General features: G+C 36.9%; 1 protein-coding gene and 1 pseudogene across 12 annotated transcripts in view; one reads left to right on the top strand and one right to left on the bottom strand.

Moving 5' to 3' along the window:
* N4BP2 (NEDD4 binding protein 2) overlaps nucleotides 1-16,151 on the bottom strand; it is a 106,776-nt gene extending 90,625 nt beyond the window's left edge. For 8 of the 12 annotated variants that reach the window (XM_039845000.1, XM_039844999.1, XM_039845001.1 and 5 more), the window contains exon 1: nucleotides 16,018-16,146. The gene's annotated coding sequence lies outside the window, so the exon portion shown is untranslated. Of the gene's footprint in view, nucleotides 1-16,017 lie in introns of all 12 variants that reach the window. The other 4 variants (XM_039845003.1, XM_039845005.1, XM_039845009.1 and 1 more) reach the window with 2 other exon arrangements.
* On the top strand, nucleotides 10,465-13,894 carry LOC120588107 (60S ribosomal protein L12-like; annotated as a pseudogene).
* Nucleotides 16,152-20,280: the final 4,129 nt, after the last annotated feature.

Here is a 20,280-nt window from a genome sequence, read left to right as displayed (position 1 = left end):
ATCCTCAGCTAATATCATACTTAATCATGAAAAATTGAAAGCTTTTCCTCAAAGATCAGAAACTAGATAAGGATGCCTGCTCTCACCACTCTTATCCAATACAGTATTGGAAGTCCTAGCTAGAGCAATCAGGCAGAAAAAGAAATAAAAGGCATCCAAATTAGTAGTTAAACTGTCACTTTTTGCAGATGACATTATTCTTTATATAGAAAACCCTATAGATTCCACCAAAAAACTATTAGAAACAATAAACAAATACAGTAAAGCTGCAGTACACAAAGCCAATGTACAAAATCCACCATGTTCCTATATGGTAACAATGAAGTTTCAGAAAGAGAAATGGAAAACAAATTTCTTTTGCACTTACAACAAAAAGAATAAAGTATTCAGGAATAAAAAAAGGATGTGAAGGACCACACACTGAAAATTAGAAGACATTAAAAGAAACTGAAGAAGACACGAAGAAAAGGAAAGATATTCCATATTTGTGGATTGGAAGAATCGACATAGTTAAAATGGCCATATTCCTCAAAGCAATACACAGATTTACTGCAATCCCCATCAAAATTCCAATGGCATTTTTTAAAGAAATAGAACAAAAAATTATCAGATTTGCATGGAATCACAAAAGACCCCAAATAGCCAAAGCAATTGTAAAAAAAAAAACAAAAAAACAAAAAAACAAAAAAAAAACAACAGGGCCAGAGGTATTGCACTCCCCAAATTCAAATTATACTACAGAACAAAAATTATCAAAACAGCATGGTATTGGCTGAAAAGCAAACACAGAGACCAATGGAATAGACTTGAGTACTCATAAATAAACACACATATATACAAGCAGATAGTTTTCAACAAAGGAGTCAAAAATATACAATAGAGAAAACATCTTTAATAAATGGTGCTGGGAAAACTGGAAAGCCACATGCAAAAGAATGAAACTAGACTGCTATCTGTCACCATATGCCAAAATTAACTCAAGATGGATCAAAGACCTGACTATAAAACATGAAACGATAAATTGTATAGAAGAAAACATGACCTCAAAGGCAAGGGAAGTTAAAGCAAAAATAAATGAATGAGATTGCATCAAACTAAAAAGCTGCACAGCAAAAGGAACCATCAACAAAACAGAGGCAACCAACTGAATGGGAGAAGATATTTGCAAACACCACCTCTGATAAAGGGCTAATGTCCAAAATACACAAAGAACTCATGTGACTCAATAATAACAAAAAAATCCAATTAAAAAATGGGCAGAGGACATGAACAGACATTTCTTCTAAGACATACAAACGGCCAACAGACATATGAAAAGATGTTCAACTTCATTAGCTCTTAGGGAAATGCAAATCAAAACCATAATGAGATACAACTTCACACCTGTTAGAATGGCTATTATCAACAAGACAAGTAATAAGTGTTAAAGAGGTTGTGGGGAAAAAGGAACACTGCTAGCAAGAATGTAAACTGGTACAGCCACTATGGAAAAAAGTATGGAGGGTCCTCAAAAAATTAAGAATAGAATTGCCATATGACACAGCAATATCTCTTCTGGGTATCTACCTAAAAAAAATTTGAAAACATTAATCCATAAAGATATAATGTAACCCTATGTTCATTGTAGCATTATTCATGGTGGCCAATACACAGAAACAACCAAAGTGGTCTTCGATAGGTGAATGGATAAAGATATGACACATATATACAATGGAGTATTACTCAGCCATAAGAAAAGATGAAATACTGCCATCTGTGACAACATGGATGGATCCTGAGATTATCACGCTAAGCGAAACGTCAGACAGTAAAAGTTGAGAACCATATGATTTCACTCGTATGTAGGATCTAAAACTAAAATCAACAAATGAACAAGACAAACTAAAACTTATAGATACAGACAACAGTTTAGCAGTTACCAGAGGGTAATAGGGGAGAGGAAAAGGTAAAGGGGATCAAATATATGGTGACGAAGATTTGACTTTGGGTGGTGAACATACAATGCAATATAAAGATGATGTATTATTGAACTGTACACTTGAAACCTATGCAATTTTATTAACCAATGTTACCCCAATAAATGTAATTTTAAAAAAAGCTGAATCTTAAACTCTCTATATTTCCTACAGCTTACAAACTACATATCCATTCCACCCTCTTTTTCATTGTACCTACTATATGTTGGGTAGTTTGAATGTCTAGCCAATTATATAGTAAAGTGAAGAAACTCTTATGTATAAAAACATACATTGCTGATACTACCTCCCAATTACCAATTTTACTTTGTATATGCAGTTTATTTCAATCTCTTTTATTGACTTAAGTGTTTATGTTTAACTTTTATCACCTGATCTTATGTATCTTCCCTGTTCCATGGGGAACCTTATTAATAAACTTGTTTGAACAAACTTGTGTAGCTTCTTCACACACATATATACCTGACCTAAACAGAGAGTGTATTCTAAAAGGATATGGGACATAAGGATATGGTAAGGTTTGATATATTATAGAAAAATGTAAAAGGATTGCTTCAAATGAAGAACCTAAAAACAAATAATTAAGTTTTTATTAATAGATAAGGATATATGTTCTTTTAACCATTAAAAAATTCAGGGTTACCAGAGCAGGGGGGAAGGGGGAAGGTAGACGGAGTAACGGGAGTCAAATATGTGGTGACAGAAATCTAACTAAGGGAGATGAACACACAGTGTAAACATATATATGCCTTACTGTTGTAAAGTGTACAACTGGAACTTATTGGATTTCGTTAACCAATGTCACCATAAAATTTTTTGTTAAAAACTCAGGGTGAACATAAAATCTATAAATATAAATAATAGCAGAGTGAACAGAAACTCTAATGGTGGTATTGCAATGGTCAGTACTGCCATTAAAGTAGATATACCAATAAATACGACTTCAAAAAAGACCTTTCTACTAAAAGCTACATCATCAACACAACACTAAAAGAATTTCCTATAGCATTTTAAGAATATATTATATGAATGACTAGTAATTTTAAATAACTTACCTTTATGGAAAAAATCCAGAAAATAAATTTCTATAACAATCAAGAAAATACTCAATATCATCCATCTAAAAATAGGTCTAAGAAAATTGATTCTAACAATAAAATATATTAATACTTTAGCTCTTTAAAACCATCAAAAAAGAAACAAAAACAAAAAAAATCTCTTTATAAGGAATACATAGGAAAGTTATAAGACCCAAACACGGCATGATCCCAGACAAGAACAAAAAACATCTCCCTCAGAAACAAATGCTACCAAGAAACAAAACAATCAATCTCTACTGCAAATTAAGTTATTTACAAGATGATTTTTTAAGTGTACTGCTATGATAAGGGTAAGGTAGATACTAAACCTCATCAAGGTACAAAGGGGATGTCACTAAAAAAGACAGTATTTATAGAAAACAGAACCAAATTAAGGTCATCAATAATCTGATATACACCTAAGTACTATTGTAATAGATAACTGAAGACATCCAAAATATTTTAGATAAAAGCATGATTAAATAAATTATAGCAAAATCACCCTCTGGAATACAATGGAGCTATTAAAAGTTTAAGGTAAAATGTAGAAAACAGATGTATATAAAAATCAGAAAGATCTCTGAGACATATTTTTAAGCAATAAAGCCAGTTGATAAACAATATGCAGCTTTGGCCAAACAAAGGCAGGAAGGAGTATTTCTCTATTATTATTCAACACTTTCTATAATCCTTCATTACTTACTGCCAGTATTAGTCTTGCTTAGTTATTTTAGAGCCTCACATCGTTGGTTTTACTGACATATTCATCTGTATGAGCTTATTTGCCCAATTAGCCATATTCCTTGAGGACATGGATTATGACATGTACTCCAATCTGGCACTTAGTTAGAGTCCCACACATAACAGGTGCATAAATAATATTTGTGGATGGCTAACAATGTATAAAATATGAAGGAGCAAGAAGGGACATTTTAGCAGCAGAGAAACTAAAACATGCATTAAATAGGGAAACCAGGACCACAATATTGTTCTTTAGACTTCTTGGGTCAAACATGTTTAATACAACCATAAGCTCTTTGAGAAATTCTAGTAACAAAATCTGTAATTATATTTTCCTTCTCATGAGAGATATTTTAATCATTCAATTATGTAAATAAAAGCTTGAAAACCTGTGTCTAAAATATTCATTCTCTATGACTAATAAAACTTACTGTCTGGATATTATCAATGTGCTCATTAAGACCACAGCTGATATGTGCAAACGATACAGCTCTTCCTATTATCCAACATACTGTCTTCTTACTATAAAAAATATATATATGTTATATATAATATATAAAGGGTTTATATCAAACTATAATCTTAAATGAACCAAAGTCCAAATATATATGATATTTATAAAATAATTACATATGGTATTTCAAAGAGAAAGCCACACAAGTAAACAAGACCAACCTCATTTGCCATCATTAGAGGTGATTATTACACTCTGGTAATGGTTATTTAAAAGGAAATTATAAGGCTTTATTCTGCCTTTTAAGTAGACATTATTTCAAGGTAACAAAATAGCCCTAGTTAATGAGTAAAACCTCTTTATAGAAGAAGACTATGTAAAAGGAATGTAAAAGAAACAATAAAATCCAAACTAATTACTGTTTTATAACCCTTAACTAAAGAGTTGATCAAGAATCACCAATAGTCATCAATGAATTCTAAAGTCATTAGATGAGGCTTCTGGGCAAGATGGTGGAGTAACTGCTATGCTTGCCTCCTCTCACAACCACATTGAAACTACAACTAAACTATACATCAGCCATCACTGGGAGCTGCTTGAAGTCCAGCTGAACAGAAGTCCCACAACTGGAGACACACAGAAGAGGCCTCTTCAAGACTGAAAATTTTTAAAAATTAAAAAACTTTTAAAATAAAGTCATGAGGTGAAAGGTACCAGATTTACCTGGTACCAAAATACCATGTCACAGATTACTTGTAAAATGCAAAAGAAGGAAAACATAACTTTACAATAAAATGATATGATTGTCACCACAAACTTATCCTGGTGATCAGTGTCAAAATGGTTATATGCCTCTTAATGTGAAACAATATAAATACACATCATTACTAACTGAAGTACTCTTCCAAAAATGTTTAACTTGAATCTGAAACACCTCAAGCTCTAATTCCTAGTTTATAGGAAATATAGGAGATTGAGGAAAAAGTTACACGACACCATGAGAAAATGATCAGCAATATAAAATGTCAAACATTCTCAAAAGAGCTAACAAACATATATCATGAGGGAGAGGAAGGAAAGTGGTAAAGGGATAGGTAAGAGAGACAGTTCTATAATAAAAGAGACTTAAGAGATAACTAAATGCAATGGGGTAGCTCTTGATTGGAATTTAGTGTTTAATTTAAAAAAAAAACACAAAAAACAGCAATAAAAGAGTTTTGAAAGAACTGGAGAAATCTGTATATGGTATGAATATTCTATATTAGGAAATTATTCATAATTTTGAGAGGAATAATAGTTTTGTAGTTACACAGGAGACTACCTTTCTCTGGGAGATACAGGTTCAAGATAATATGTTTTCTTACAATTTTTTTTAAAGAGCAAATTTCAAGCTAAAGCCTTCAATGAAATTTATTGTTCTAAAATATATGCATTTATAACACAAATGTGTAATACTCAAATAGAAAAAAACCAAAAAATCATATTTGTCATTAACTTACTTTTAGATATTACAGAAAAATTATATACATATATACATTTAAAGCAAATTAAGCAAAATTATTAATAATTATTGTATCTAGGAGGTGGGTATACATGAGTTCAATGTACTACTCTACTTTTCTATATGTCTAAGTATTTTGCTAATAAAAGTTTTTTAAATGTACCATGCTTCAAATAAACTGGTTTGTTTACTTCTACAAAGTTAAAAATCTTTTTAAATTCCAATCCTTAATTTGACATTTCGAATCCAAATATGCCAGGTTTTCATAAAACAGGGCACATTCCATATTTTGAAGGTTATATTTGGTTATCTATCCACATGTGTTCTGAGAAGAAAAAAAAAATCAATCATACTTGCTTTAAGTAAAATGAAGAAAATGAAAGGAAAAATCTTAAAGGATAAAAACTGAGAGGACCCCAAATAGCCAAAAACAACCTTGAGAAAGAAAAACAAAACTGAAGGCTTCACACGTCCTGATTTCAAAACATATTATAAAGCTACAGTAATCAAAACAGTGTATTACTAGCATAATGACAAACATAAGACCAATGGAATATATAGTATAGAGCCCAGAAATAAACCCTCACACATATGATCAAATAATCTTCAACAAGGGTGCCAAGGCTAAACAATGGGATAAAAATAGTCTTTTCAACAAATGGTGCTGGGGAAACTGGATATCCACATGCAAAAAGTAAAGTTGGACCCTTACTTTATACCACATACAAAAATTAACTTCAAATTGGTTTAAGACCTGAAACTATAAAACTCTTAAAAGAAAACAAGGGGAAAACTTCGCAATATTGGATTTGGCTGTAATTTCTTAGTTACGGCACCAAAAGCACAGGGAAAAAAAAGCAAAAATAAATAGGACTAAATCAAACTTAATAACTTCTGTGCAACAAAGGAAACAACAGAATGAAAAGGCAACCTACAAAATGGGAGAAAATATTTGCAAATCGTATCTGATAAGAGGCTAATATCCAGAACATACAAAGAACTACAACTCAACAACAAAAAACAAATATTTCATTTTTTTAATGGGCAAAGAATATGAATAGCTTTTTCTCCAAAGACAATATACAAATGGCCAACAAGCATATGAAAAGATGCTCAACATCACTAATTAGCAGGGAAACGCAGAGCAAAATCATGAGATATCACCTCTCACCCTTTAGAATGGCCACTGTCAAAAAAACAAAGTGCTGGTGAGGATGCGCAGGAACTAGAACACTTGTGCACTACTGGTAGGAATGTAAAATGGTGTAACCGCTATGGAAAACAGTATGAAGGTTCCTCAAAAAATTAAAAATAGAATATGATCCAGTAATCTCACTTTTGGGCATAGAGCCAAAAGAATTTAAAATAGGATCTCAAGGTATTTATTTGCCCACCCATATTCGTTGCAACATTATTCACAATATCCAAGAGGTGGAAGCAACCAAAATGTCCATGTTCATCAGAAGAATGAATAAAAATGTGGTGTGTTCTCTTTCCCTTCCCCTCCCCCTCCTCCTACCCCTCCACACACACATGGGAATATTATACTGCCTTAAAAAATAAGGAATTCTTGTCATATGCTACAACACAGATGAACCATGAGAACATTATGCTAAGCGAAATAAACCAGTCACATAAAGACAAATACTGTATGATTCCACTTATATGAGAAGTTAAAGGAGTCACACTCTTAGAAGCAGACAGCAGAGTGATGGTTGCCAGGAACTAGAAGGGAGAGAGAAAGAGGAGTTGTTCAATGGGTCTACAGTTTCGGTTTTACAAGATGTAGAAGTTCTACGGATTTGTTGTATTAACAATGTACATACAGTTAACACTAATGTACTGTTCACTTAAAAATGATTAATATGGTAAATTTTATGTTTGCCACAATTTAAAAAACTATAAAGGGTTTAACTACAAAGAAAAAAAAAATAAGAGAAGGTGGTTTAGCAAGTAAAATGTTCACTTAAAGGAAGTGGAGTCAGAAGTAGAACAGAAGATAAAATCATAGATAGAAATCCTGAGAAATGAACAAAATGTAATTACAACTATACAATCAATTATCAACTCTGGGTCCCCTGATATAACAGATTCACTACATCTTTATAGCTCAAGAAACAATGTGCAAAATACTATAGTAAGTACTCTGTACTCCCCAATATGACTAACAGTACGTATACCATATCACCTACTAAAATGCTCCTTTCCTACCAACCACCACCCACCAAAAAGCTTCTAACCTATTTCTTTCCTATCTTTAAAAATTCTTAAATAAACAAACAAACAAATAAAATTCTAATAGAAAAGTCCTGCACTAGAAAAACTGTTCAGAAATTTTATTTTCTCAATGCACCCATAATTAATAATGACTGGAGGAATTTTTAATTCAGACTAACCAAATTCCTAGTATTTCCTATAGTTTTAGTTTCTTAAATTTAAGCAGTTTACATTGCTTTTTCATCTTCCCACTTTCTGCTGACTTCTTAACCCAATGCAATCTGCCCCCTTCATCTACTAGTTTTTATCTGGCTGCCCCTTCCTAGTCTCCTTTATTGATTCCTTTTCTTCTCCTTATTCTTTCAATAATGTCATTGCTCCCCTAGTTCTGTGCCCAATCTTCTGTTCCACCATCTTTTTCTAGGTCTATCCAAACCCATGGCTTCAATATCTCTGTGACTCCAGCCAAGAATTCTCTCCCAAACTCCAATACAGTTAACTCCCAAACAAACATATATGCTTGGATACTACATAGGCACTTCAAGCCTGAGAGGTCCAGCTTAAAATCCTTAAAAGACTCTACAGCTTTCAAGATCAAGTTCCAATTCCTTAGTAAAGCATTCAAGAACTTCTATAATCTGGCCCCTTACCTAACTCTAGTCTCCTCTTCCTATACTTTCCCTTGGGTACTCTCTACTCCTCCTTTATCTAATTATTTGTTTCCCACACAAATTAAGTCATTTCACCTCTCTGTGCCTGACACATGTTCTACCCAAAGTTCTTCTACTCCACCCTACCCAACCCATATTCCTTGGCTCAATTAACTTTCTTTCATAAAAATTTTCCGTTATTTCAAAGTCTGACTTAGACACAGCTCCCAATGTACCCTAGATATATCTCTATCTTAGCACCTTTGTATTTATTTGTTTAGACTACTAGCCTATAAGTATAAACATCTTGTAGATGTGTCTTGTTTAACAAACAAGAGCTCAATAACTACTTGTTATATGCCAGCACAAACCGAAAGCCAATTTAGTTCTTTAAAATACTGGACTTACCACTTCAGTACATGGAATTTTCAGGTCGAGATATACTGAGCATATATATCTCTTTCTCATAAATAAAGTACCTAGGAAAATAATTTTATAATCAGAAGGGTGATTAAGAATTATAATAAATATTCTTTATGTCTGCCCACAAGTCCTTCTCCTTCTCCTTCTCTATCCCACTAGGGGTCTGTTTTCTGCTAACAGATCCCTGGCCTTATACGTGAGCATATCACATGTCCTAGGCTGAACTAAACATAATACCTCATCCTCTCAGCTGCAGGAATTGATTAAGGGATGGGCATCTGACCAGATCTTTCTAGAGCCTCTGACATGAGGCTCTAAGTAGGTAAGCCTGTGCTGCCAGGAACCAGGTCCCGCCACGTAAAGGACATCTACAGTAGGAGAAATGATTCCAGTAAGCACAGACTAAGTATAGGAAGGAAACTCTGGGCAAGTTTCCACCTTAACTCCTTATGGCCATATCTACCCATGTGATTTCTGTTATATGGTTATTTAAACAGTAACTTTCCCCTCCATATGCTATTTCAAACTATATCTCTGTTACTTGCAATCTGACAAGTCCTAATAGAGAATGTGAATAGACGAAAATTATATGTCAAAAGATATATTTAATTAAGCTGTAAAAGGGTGTACCCAGTATGCCTTTCCTGATTTTTAAAACTTTCATCGATCAGATATAATGTCTCTTTCCTTTTCCTACTAGGTAAACCCCAAACTTACTATTTAATTCCCTTTTTAATATAACTGCAAATCACATCATTTTTTTAAGATAGCCAATTTATCTTATTTCACCTTAACATGTACATGGTAAGATGATAAATAAGCAAGCAACTACAACGTAAGAGAATGTAGGGAAATATCTGGAAGGCATGAGTAACCAACCATTGAGGAATCAAAGAGGGCTTCCCCACAGAGGTATAACCTAAACTGAGACCTGAAGAACAAGTATGAGTTAACAAAACCAAAAGGAGAGTAACAAGAAACACATTTCAGATATAGTGAAGCTTCTGTACTGAGGCCTAGATTTAACTAACTTGGCATCTTAAGGAAGAAATGCAAGTAAGTGAATATGACTAGTGCACTGAGGTGAAGGGAAAGTGACAAAGGATGAAGCTGAAGAGGTAAATAGAAGCCATTCCATGAAAATCCTGAAAGCCAAGTAAAGTTCAGACATTTCCTGAAGGCAACTGAAAGCCACAAAAAAAGGTTTTTGGCAGGGGAGTTACATGCTCAAATGTGTTACTCTGGCTACAATGGGAAAAATGGATGTCCAATCCAAGACTGGAAGGAGGATAAATGCTTAGGAGGCTACTGCAGCCATTCAGGTGAGAGATGATGCTAACCGTGGAGTAGAATGGTTGTCTTGGGGATGAAGAAAAGGCAGAGATTCCAGAGATGTGAAGGAGAAAAAATCCAACAGGGCTCAATGATCAATCAGAATGTGAAAGGAAATGTTTCTGCTAAGTTATTAGCAGTGTCTACTATTCACCGAATTCTTACCACACGTGCAGTATCTCATTTAATCTTCCCACAGAAAGATGACAGAAAACAGGTAGTTTGTTTCAGATTTTTAGTTTAAGGATGGGAGAGGGAAAGTTGATAACTAGTTTCAGATATGCTGAGTTTGAGGTGTGTGTGGGAGCATACAAATGGACATGTCATGAACATAAATGATTTATGTCCACCTATAGGAAATGGCTTTTGGTTGGAGATTAGAGAATTAACAGCCTATAGACAAAAATATATTTAAAAGTAGAATCTCCTTTATTCACACCAATATTTATTTAATACCTACATACCTAGTGTTGGGACCAGTGTAGAGCAAAGGGAAAAAAATGAGTTAAGATTCAGTGAAGCTCACAGTTACTAGAGGAAGGAGGTAGCTCAATATAGTCTAAGGGTTCATAAAGAGCCACCTCAAAATGTGCTCATGCAGTATTGTGAATTATTTTGAGCTAAAGGCAACTGAGACACTGCAGGCTCAAGAGAAACTTCTGTCCCCCATCCTTTAACTACTAAGAATTTGAAGTAGGGGACTTGCCCATGATAAGAGGTTATCAAAAATAACCTCTTCTGACCTATCTATATGGCAGGGCAAACTACTAATTACTGAACGTTTGTTCTTATCATCTTGCAATAATACTCTGAAACTCCAAGGTGCCTTCTCTCATCCTTAACTCAGAATGTCATATATACCTCATTTTCTCTTTTTATCTTTGAATCTCTCATGTATAACTCTCTCATGTATGTGGAGTTCCCCTGCTCATGAAATTAAATTTTATTTTCTCTTGTCAATCTCTCTCGTGTCTATTCGATCATTCAAGCAGCCAAAAGAACCACAGGAAGAAATGGGGAATTCTTCCCTTTCTCACAATAAACAATAAGTGCATAATGGAAATACATCAAAGGTTTAGAAATAATACAAAGAGTGATATTTCTGCTAGGGAAAGGAAGACTAATAAATATCACCTAAATCTTGAAATAGATTAGCAGACAGGGGGAGGAAAACAGGGAGAACAGTGAAAATACTCCTGACAAAAGAAACAATAAATTCAAGGGCAGATGCCCTGCTTCAGACAGAAAATTTAAATATTATTCGTGTCAGTCTCGCAAACTAATTCTTAAATTAATGAAGAAAGAACATATAAAATTGTTAAACAAACAAACAAAAAAAACCCGGGAAATTCAACCTACTTTTTGAGCGTCTTATGAAAGTAACAGTAAAATTAAGTGGTACCGCTAAAAAAAGCCAATAAAAGATGGAAGATTATGAAATGTCAAGAGTCCAAAAAGAGTGCCAACTATATCTCAATATTTGTATGTAACAAGCTAGGCTTTCTTAAAGCAAGAAAGTAAGAGAATTTATTAATAGTGTTAAAATGAAAACATTCGTAAAACAGTTAAGGTGGCATCACACTTTATACTAAAATAAATTCTGATTACAGAGTTAGTTTTTAAAATATTAGAAAAAACTGATTATCACATCTATAGAACAATGAAATTTCTTAATTTGGATATATGAAGCAATGATAAAGGAAAAGAATGATAGATTCACATATGAACATTTTAAACTTCTGACAATTAAAAGTAACCAAAAACTAAAACAGCAAACTAGAGAAAAATACTTTCAAGAAGAAACCATAACCATATGTTTAGGTCTTGCGCAAAGCTTTAAGAAAAAGTTAGAGCCAACAGATAATCAAAGGATATGAACAGACAATCCAAATTTAGAAAAATAGTGCCCACCATCAGTCTAGTAAAGTTTAGTGAAATTCACATACCCAGAGCTAGTGCTCAGGCAAGTGCCACGTGTTTGTTCTTTGATCCAGTAATACCACTAACAGTCACAAAAACTTACCTAGCTTAGCCAGTTTATTCCTCATGGAAATTAATAAAATGCTCTTTTAATTTCTGAAGTTATGTGACTCTGAATAGCACAAATTGATTAACCTCAATCTAGAAATCCAGAAATCTAATCAATGCTGAGGTTCTCCCAACAGCCTGCCAACCTTCCATCTAGGCATACATTAAAGACTTTAGAACAGTGGCTAGGAAGGTACTTAAAAGTAAATTCAATAAATTAAAATTCAGAATAATGTTAAAATCTGTATATGACTTTATATAAGGAAAATGAAATACTAAGCAGGTGACAAACCAATACAGTAGTCCCCCCTTATTCTGAAGGGAATACATTCCAAAACCCCCAATGGATGCCTGACACTGCAAATAGTACCAAACCCTATATATAGCATGTGCTTTTCCTATATGTACATACCTATGACAAAGTTTAATTTATAAATTAAGCTCAGATTAATAATACAGAATTATAACAATATACTGTGATAAAAGATACGTGAATATCTTATTGTACTCGTTTTTCTTGTGATGTGAGATGATACAATGCCTACATGATGAGATGAAGTGAGGTATTCAGAAAGGTATGCAATTTAAAACTTATAAATTGTTTATTTCTAGAATTATCCATTTAATATTTTTGGACCATAGTTGACCATGGGTAACTGAAACCAGAGAAACTGAAGCTTCAGATAAGGGGGACTACTGTACAGATATATAAAAGGTAGACATTTTATTACTATGAGAATGAGGGCGATAAGGATGTTAATGACATCTGGCTTACTGCCTCACATGGCAAATTTTTTTTCTTTTTTTTTCGGTTTTTGGCTGGCAGGAGGCCAAGGTGCAACTTTCTTCGGTCGTCCGGAATCCAAGTTCATCCAACATTAGCTGCCTCCACCACACCACTGAAGTTTGACCCCACCTGAGGTACACCAGTGGGGGAGTCAGCCTACATCTGCCCTGCCCCCAAGATCAGCCCCCTGGTCCTGTCTCCAAAAAACGATGGTGATGACATTGCCAGAGCAACTGGTGATCGGAAGGTTCTGAGGATTACAGTGAAACCAACCATTCAAAACAGACAGGCCCAGATTGAGGTAGTACCTTCTGCCCCTGCCTTGATCATCAAAGCCCTCAAAGAACTGCCGAAATAGAAAGAAACAAAAAACATTAAGCACAGTGGAAATATCAGTTTTGATGAGACTGTCAACACTGCCAAACAGATGCAGCACCGATCTTTAGCAAGAGAACTCTCTGGAACCATTAAAGAGATCTTAGAGACTGCCCAGTCTATGGGCTACAATGTCGATGGCTGCCACCCTTATGACATCATACATGACATCGATAGTAATGCAGTGGAATGCCCAGCTAGTTAAGAACTACCAAGGAAAATATTTCAATTAAAGATCAAATAATGGGTGGCTACATAGTGTAGTGGTTAGCACATCTGCTTTTACACGCAGAAGGTCCTGGGTTCACACCCCAGGTGGAGCCACATGGTCCAGGTGCGCCAGGCCCCGGGTGCACACTGCAAGGGTGTAGAAGGAGATGCCCCGTCTTCAGAGATCCAGCTCTTCAGGAGAAACCGCAACATCCATAGGTCAGGGGTGGAAGTGGGGGATGGAGATTAAAGGGAGGGAGGAAGATCAAATAACTACAAAATAAAAGTAAAAAGTTCAATCTCTTTAATTCCTAACATAAACTACTTCTAAAGGCATTTAACAATGATCTGTTAAGATTCGATGCTTGAGCTCACAAAGATTCTTCCCAAGACACTAAGTTTGCAGATAAAAAGCTGAAGGAAAGGAAAGCAAAGATGGTAACTATTTTTAAAAATTCACATTAACTATTAAATGGTTACTGCTTTGCTTATCAAAAGACATGCAAAACCATAATAATCATGAAAACAGGTTTTAAAACAAGAAAAATCCTGTTAAAAAATGCACCTACACTAAAAAAATATTTAGCCTCCATTATGTACAAGATACTATACCTACTTTAATAAAAAAAAAATTATCATAAATCCACTTTTTCTACAAAGTCCAGTACTCTCATCCTGTTTACTTTTTTCCTCAAAACAACTAAAGTCAACAGGTACACAAATTGACATTCACAAATACTATATGCTGATTCGTACTGGAGTTTGTTTTATGCCTTAGTCTTTTTTCATGAACTAAAGTGCAGCCTCCTTGTAGAAAAGCAGCCATTACTTTCCTATTCTTCACACCATCTCCACCATTGCAGCCCCCCATCCGAGCACAACCACTTAAATAATAAAGGCCCTGGCATAAGAACTAAAAATTGATTTAATTTCTGATCAAAAAAGGAAATTAAACAAAGCTGATTATCAAAACACAAAACACATGATGTTTACATTTCAAGCATGTAAGGATTCTTTCACTGAAAACTGAAGGATAGGAGTTAAAACGAGTTACAAAAGAGAACTTGGTGTTTGAGAGAAAAACAATGAAATAAAAACGAGAACGAAAAGACTGATGCTGGGATGAAAAAATAACATTAAAAAAAAAGTGGGGGAAGAGAGCAGTTGCAAATCAATATTCTGTGAGAGACCAGGTTGATGTCTAGGATTATCTTCTCTGAACTCAACCAACCTCCACCTTCTCTGAGTTAACCAGTCTCCAGGCCAGACTCGCTTCTTGATTGGCTTAAAGATGTGGAGTAGGAAAACCAGCCAATCCTGCCTTTAAGTCAGAATTGTGCTATGGAGACATTACAACCGCTGCATGGAGAGAATATGAACAAATCTATCGGTGCCACGAATATCAAATCCCAGTTTTAAAGACTGTTGCCGAAAGGAAAATTCTTTAAAGACAACACTGAGCTAGACCTGGCATCTACACTTTTTAAAAAATTACTCTTTCGGGGGTGGGGCGGGGGACTGTTTTAATCAAAAAAAGCATAAGGAATAAACTGCTTCCGCTCAGATGACTCACTCCATGGAAAATGGATTTCCAAAAGGACATTTTGGAGAGGGTCCAGATGACAGCAGGGTTCAAGAAGGGTTCCAGCGAGGACCTAAGTTGCGATGGGGGAGGAAGATGGGGATCAGGGTCGAAGAGGCACAAATGTCTCCCCGCAATATCCAAAATCAGAACGTGTCTGGAATAAGCGGCTGTTTGGATTTGAAGGAGTAAATAAACGGCTTTGCTAGGAGTACGTGCTCGGAAGGGTGGGCCAAAGTTCCAAAAAGACTCTGCCAGGGAAAAACCGAAGACGCTCCGACCCGCGCGAGGTCAAGCCCCAGCCGGAACCCATCGGGAAAAAAAGCCCCAAGGGGCAAGAGGGGTGTGTCTGGGACCCGGAAGCCCGCCAGGCACTGGGAGGCCGAGGAAGCGGCTGCGGCCCCCGCCCGGCCTCGGGCTGCGCGCCAGGGCCCTCCTCTCGCCGACGCCTCACTTCCCCTCCGTCCAGGCGGCACGGGCCGGGCTGGAGGCCGGTGCCGGGCCCGCCGGGCCCCTTAGCCCCCGTTTGGGATTTTCGATTTCAGTGGCAGCGCAGCCCGCCACTGCATAGGCTTTGGGTTTCGGCTCCGCGCCCTGGGATCCCTTCCCTCCAAGACCCTCACCCCGAACCCGCCGTCCTGCTTCCCACTCGCCGCCTTTACCTGCTCTTGGCGTCGACACCGGGGCTGTGGCGTCCAGTGCGCAACTCCGAGCCGCGGGTCGGTGTGCAACCCTTTCCCGCCGCCACTGCGCTCTCTCGAGCGGCGCTCGGCCCCTCGAACACCAGCGGTCGCGGGATTGGGGGGAGGGAGTCGCGCGACGAGCGCCCAGCGAGGAGACACTGCCGCTCTCAGTCCAGCTGTAGAAAAGCAGCTTCTCAGCTGACGACCGCGAGAGGGCGGGCGGGTGGGCGGCCGAATGGGGAGGGGTCTCGCGGAGTAAGGAATGGCTGCCACGTCGCCCAGGTGGATCACCGCCCTCCACCTCCCCCATCCCGGCTAGCTCCCCCCACCCCGCCCGCGACCTCTGGTTCGTCCCCTGGATCCGCCATGGCGCTTTCGCTCGCCCAGCCGGGCCACTCCGGCGACCCGGGCCCACGGGCGCTCCCGCCTCTCACGCTCCCTCAGGAGACAAGAGTCCCGGCTTGGTGGGCTCTGCCGCATCGGACCCGTTCCCTCCTCCCACCAAAAGAGGCTCGCGGGAAAGCCATACGAATTTCCCCCTTCCCTTGTCGAGGAGGTGTCACATGGAGGACCAAGCGCTTTTCACTGCGTCGGGTTTTCGAGTGAGGCGGTAGCCGTTTTGCGCTGGTGAATGAGGCAAAAAGGGCCGGAAATTTTGCCTAAATAAGAGGCGCGGTAAACCAAAGCTGTTTCTAAACCTCCTCATTCTCTCCCTACCCCCGCGCCCCCGCCAAAAAAAATGTCGTACTCGCTGGTCGAGGCGGGCTGGCCAGCGCGCGGTCCCGGCTACAAGTTGGGAGGGACCGCGGGCCAAAGCACGTTGCCTAACCCGGCTGTTAACTCCGGCCTCCGCGGCAGCGGCGAGCGCGCGACCCCCGCCTCTGCGCGCGCGGCGACGCCCGCGGGAGGTTTCCGGGCGCGCGGCTCTTGGCCCCTCTGCGCGCTCGGGTGGTGGACACCGCGCGGCCTTCTCGGAGCCGTAGACAAAGAGACAGGCGGCCGCTGCGGCGGGGTGGGAGAATGTCAGGTTGCAACCGGCGATGACTACGTGCGGTCTGAACACGCTGGCGGAAGCACAAAAACGTGTGCATGTTTGCATGTAGAAACGCAGGCGGTGACCTTTGTCCCCCTTAGACCTTCAGTTTTCAGGTCGCGTGGAAAACAAGGATGTTTTCTTCCTTTTAGCGATCGCTGACTTAGCCTGTCCGCCAGCCCTGCTCCATTTTTTACTTTGCTTTCCTTGGTTTGTTTCTTATGTTGTTCTGACGTGAAATGTTCAATTTTTTCAAACACGAATTTTCTCCCTTGCTTTCTGGTGGTGGTGGTGGTAGCGGTAGCGGTGGCGGCGGCGGGGGCGGTGGTGGATTTGTTTATTTTTTCCTCTATTCCCCCCCTTTGCAGTTACTTTTTATTTCACCTTCAGTGTTTTTAAAAGAAATAAAATAGCCTCCTGACAAAGTATTCCTTTGCATCACAGAGACAGACTAGATGTCAATTTTATTATAGTAATTGCTTTAAACGTGGAAATTTGGGTAAATTGCAAGTGCATTTTTTTTACCTTCAGTTAGGTCTAATTGAAACATCTCACACAGTGAAAACATTCTAGTGTTTGTTTTAGAAACCAGGAAAATTTAAGCAGGGACCTCGGGATGGTAAATTTTCTGATGAAACCTACCACACAGAAAAAGTCAAAGGAAAGAGTTTTTTTCCTTTTGTATGATTTTTTGGGGGGAGGGGGGTATTTTTAAAGATCCCGAGTCCCAATGTTAAGAAATTACAATGCAAACACCTTTATTAACAATTTTATTAATTTTAAAACAGCAAAAGCTTTGATAAAGTACCCAGAATCTCAAGATATAAATAGCTAGTGCTGAGAACCTGATACTAACTCTGCCTCTGAACAGCCATTAAAAGAAACTAATAGTGTGATATATGCCACTTTCCAAATGAAAGAACCTGTCAAAGGTTCAGAAATAGCCAAATGAATCATTGAAGTAGTAATTAATAAAAAGTTATTACACACACACTAAAAAGGCAGGTTGCAAACCAGGAGCACTCAAGGCAAAACTTGGAATGAGGCTCTATTGGGATATATTGTTAAAAAGCAGCTTGTGTAAGTGAGAAAGCATTAACTGTTTATTCTCCACAGTGATTGTTTACAATATTAGAATTTTCAGTGGCTACCTCATTTCAACCCTGGGAAACAGTTCGAGTTTGTTAGGATTTCCAGAGGCAGAGGCAAGAAATGACCAAGGTCAAGTAAGCTAAATTAAACTTTATCTGTATGACTAAATTGATTCTGGCTGCTCGGGGAACTTGCAAATTTGACTTCTGTTTACTTGTGATTTTAATAAACCCTAGAAATTATTTTAAAAATCTAGCAAATTAATGTTAATTTTGTTCACATGAAACATGTTCACCATGATCATAAAAACAGGCATTTAAAATCTTGATTTTCCTTTGAACATTGTTATGGATTCATCACATCATAAGTCTGAACAATAAGAAGTAAAGTGTTCTTAACATTGGAAAATATATTTCAAGCCACTAAGTCATCATCTAGACTGAATATTTCTTCGAGTTCGCTTACTACACCAATAAAAGAAAAACATCAATACTGTAAAGTTCTAAAAGACTGATTCAAAGGAAGAACAAAGCAATCTTGACACAACATTCACAACGCCATCTTGCCTTTTAAAATATTTATAAAGATTTCCTCCTTCCTTATTGGTTTAAATTCTAAGTCAATAGGAAAAGTACAACACATCTTTTAAAGTACAACACATCAGCATTAGGTTGAAACATTAGATAAATGGATTGTTTATCATCCTCAATCTCATTCAAGACTAGGTATCTTTCAATTTCAAAGAAGAAATTTAAGAATCTTTGGATTATTGGGTATCTTTTTGTACCTTAAATACCAAGGTGCTACCCCAATCACACTATACTCTGTAATCTTCCAATTGATTATGTTACAATTAGTATAATATTTAATTCTCTAAAATGCCAGAATAGTGAAGAATGGCAAAATGCCTAATAGTTAACACTTTGAAAAAGATGAAACCTGGCCTTTCTTTAGGTGAACAGCTGGTCTTCAAAGAAATAATAAAGTTTATGTTTTGGAAAATCACTTGGATTTTTGTAAATAAAATGGCCAATGCATTATAAATAAATCTATATTCGTGTGATGCCATCTTTGGTCTATGTAACGTCTAAATTCTAAATGTGCTTGTCTGTGTTTAGAACATAAGTATGATTTCCTCCCAATCAAAAACAATCTATATCACCTTTGCATTCTTATATTTTGATTTTGACTTGGAATATTCTGCTTATTTATAATTATTTAATAATCTCCCTTAGCGGATCATCTATTCCTTGAAGATAGGTTCTGTTTCCCCTCTAGCTTTGTATTCCTCACTGCCAAACTTAAAGTCTTATACAAAATAAATACTCCATAGATATTTGCTAAGTGAAAGAATGAGTAAGCATTACTCTATGACTAAGCATATGGTAAATCGAAAGCAAATCTGTCTTGGGATTTTTTTCTTTTCTATATAATATCTGATAAGCATTTGTTTTCATTCCCAATTAAACTTAAATAGCATTGTGCAAGAACTTTACCAAAAGAAAGTAGGACTAACATATGCTCAAACTCCTGTATTTTTCAATTTTAAATCTGGTAGAAACTGGACAGTGGGTGATATTGCTGTTATCTAAGGTAAATAAGTATCAATGGGCTTATCTTTATAAATGATTGCTTTAACACAACAGGAGCTTCAAGCTCTGTGGCCTTGGGAAAATTACTTTAAGCCCTCTCAAACTCAATTTTTTCATCTCAAATGCATTCATTATCTACTTTCTAATTAATTAAAATAATGAAAGCACATAAAAGTGAGACTCAATAGACGGTAGGTAGTTATTTGCAGTTTTTAGATGACTCAATCATGAAAAGCTAATTTTCTTTTTGCAGTTATTTATCTATGTATCTATAAAATGCTTGTTTAAAAAAAAAATGAAACAAATATCCTGAGGGATACTAAAAACATTTATGAAGAGGAGACAACTTTTAGAATTGAAATTTGCTAAAGGAACATATCTGATGTGTTCTCAACATACATACACATAGAAAAGATTAACTATGTGAGGTGATGGATGTATTAATTGTAATCATTTCACAGGGTATAAGTATATTGAATTACCACACATTTTAAAGACATACAGTTTTATCAATTATACCTCAGT

This window comes from Pteropus medius, unplaced genomic scaffold (assembly GCF_902729225.1).
Source record: "Pteropus medius unplaced genomic scaffold, Ma_sr-lr_union100, whole genome shotgun sequence".
Classification (NCBI taxonomy): Eukaryota; Metazoa; Chordata; class Mammalia; order Chiroptera; family Pteropodidae; genus Pteropus; species Pteropus medius.
Note: the sequence above shows the minus strand (reverse complement) of the source record. Positions and strands in the feature narration are given on the sequence as shown.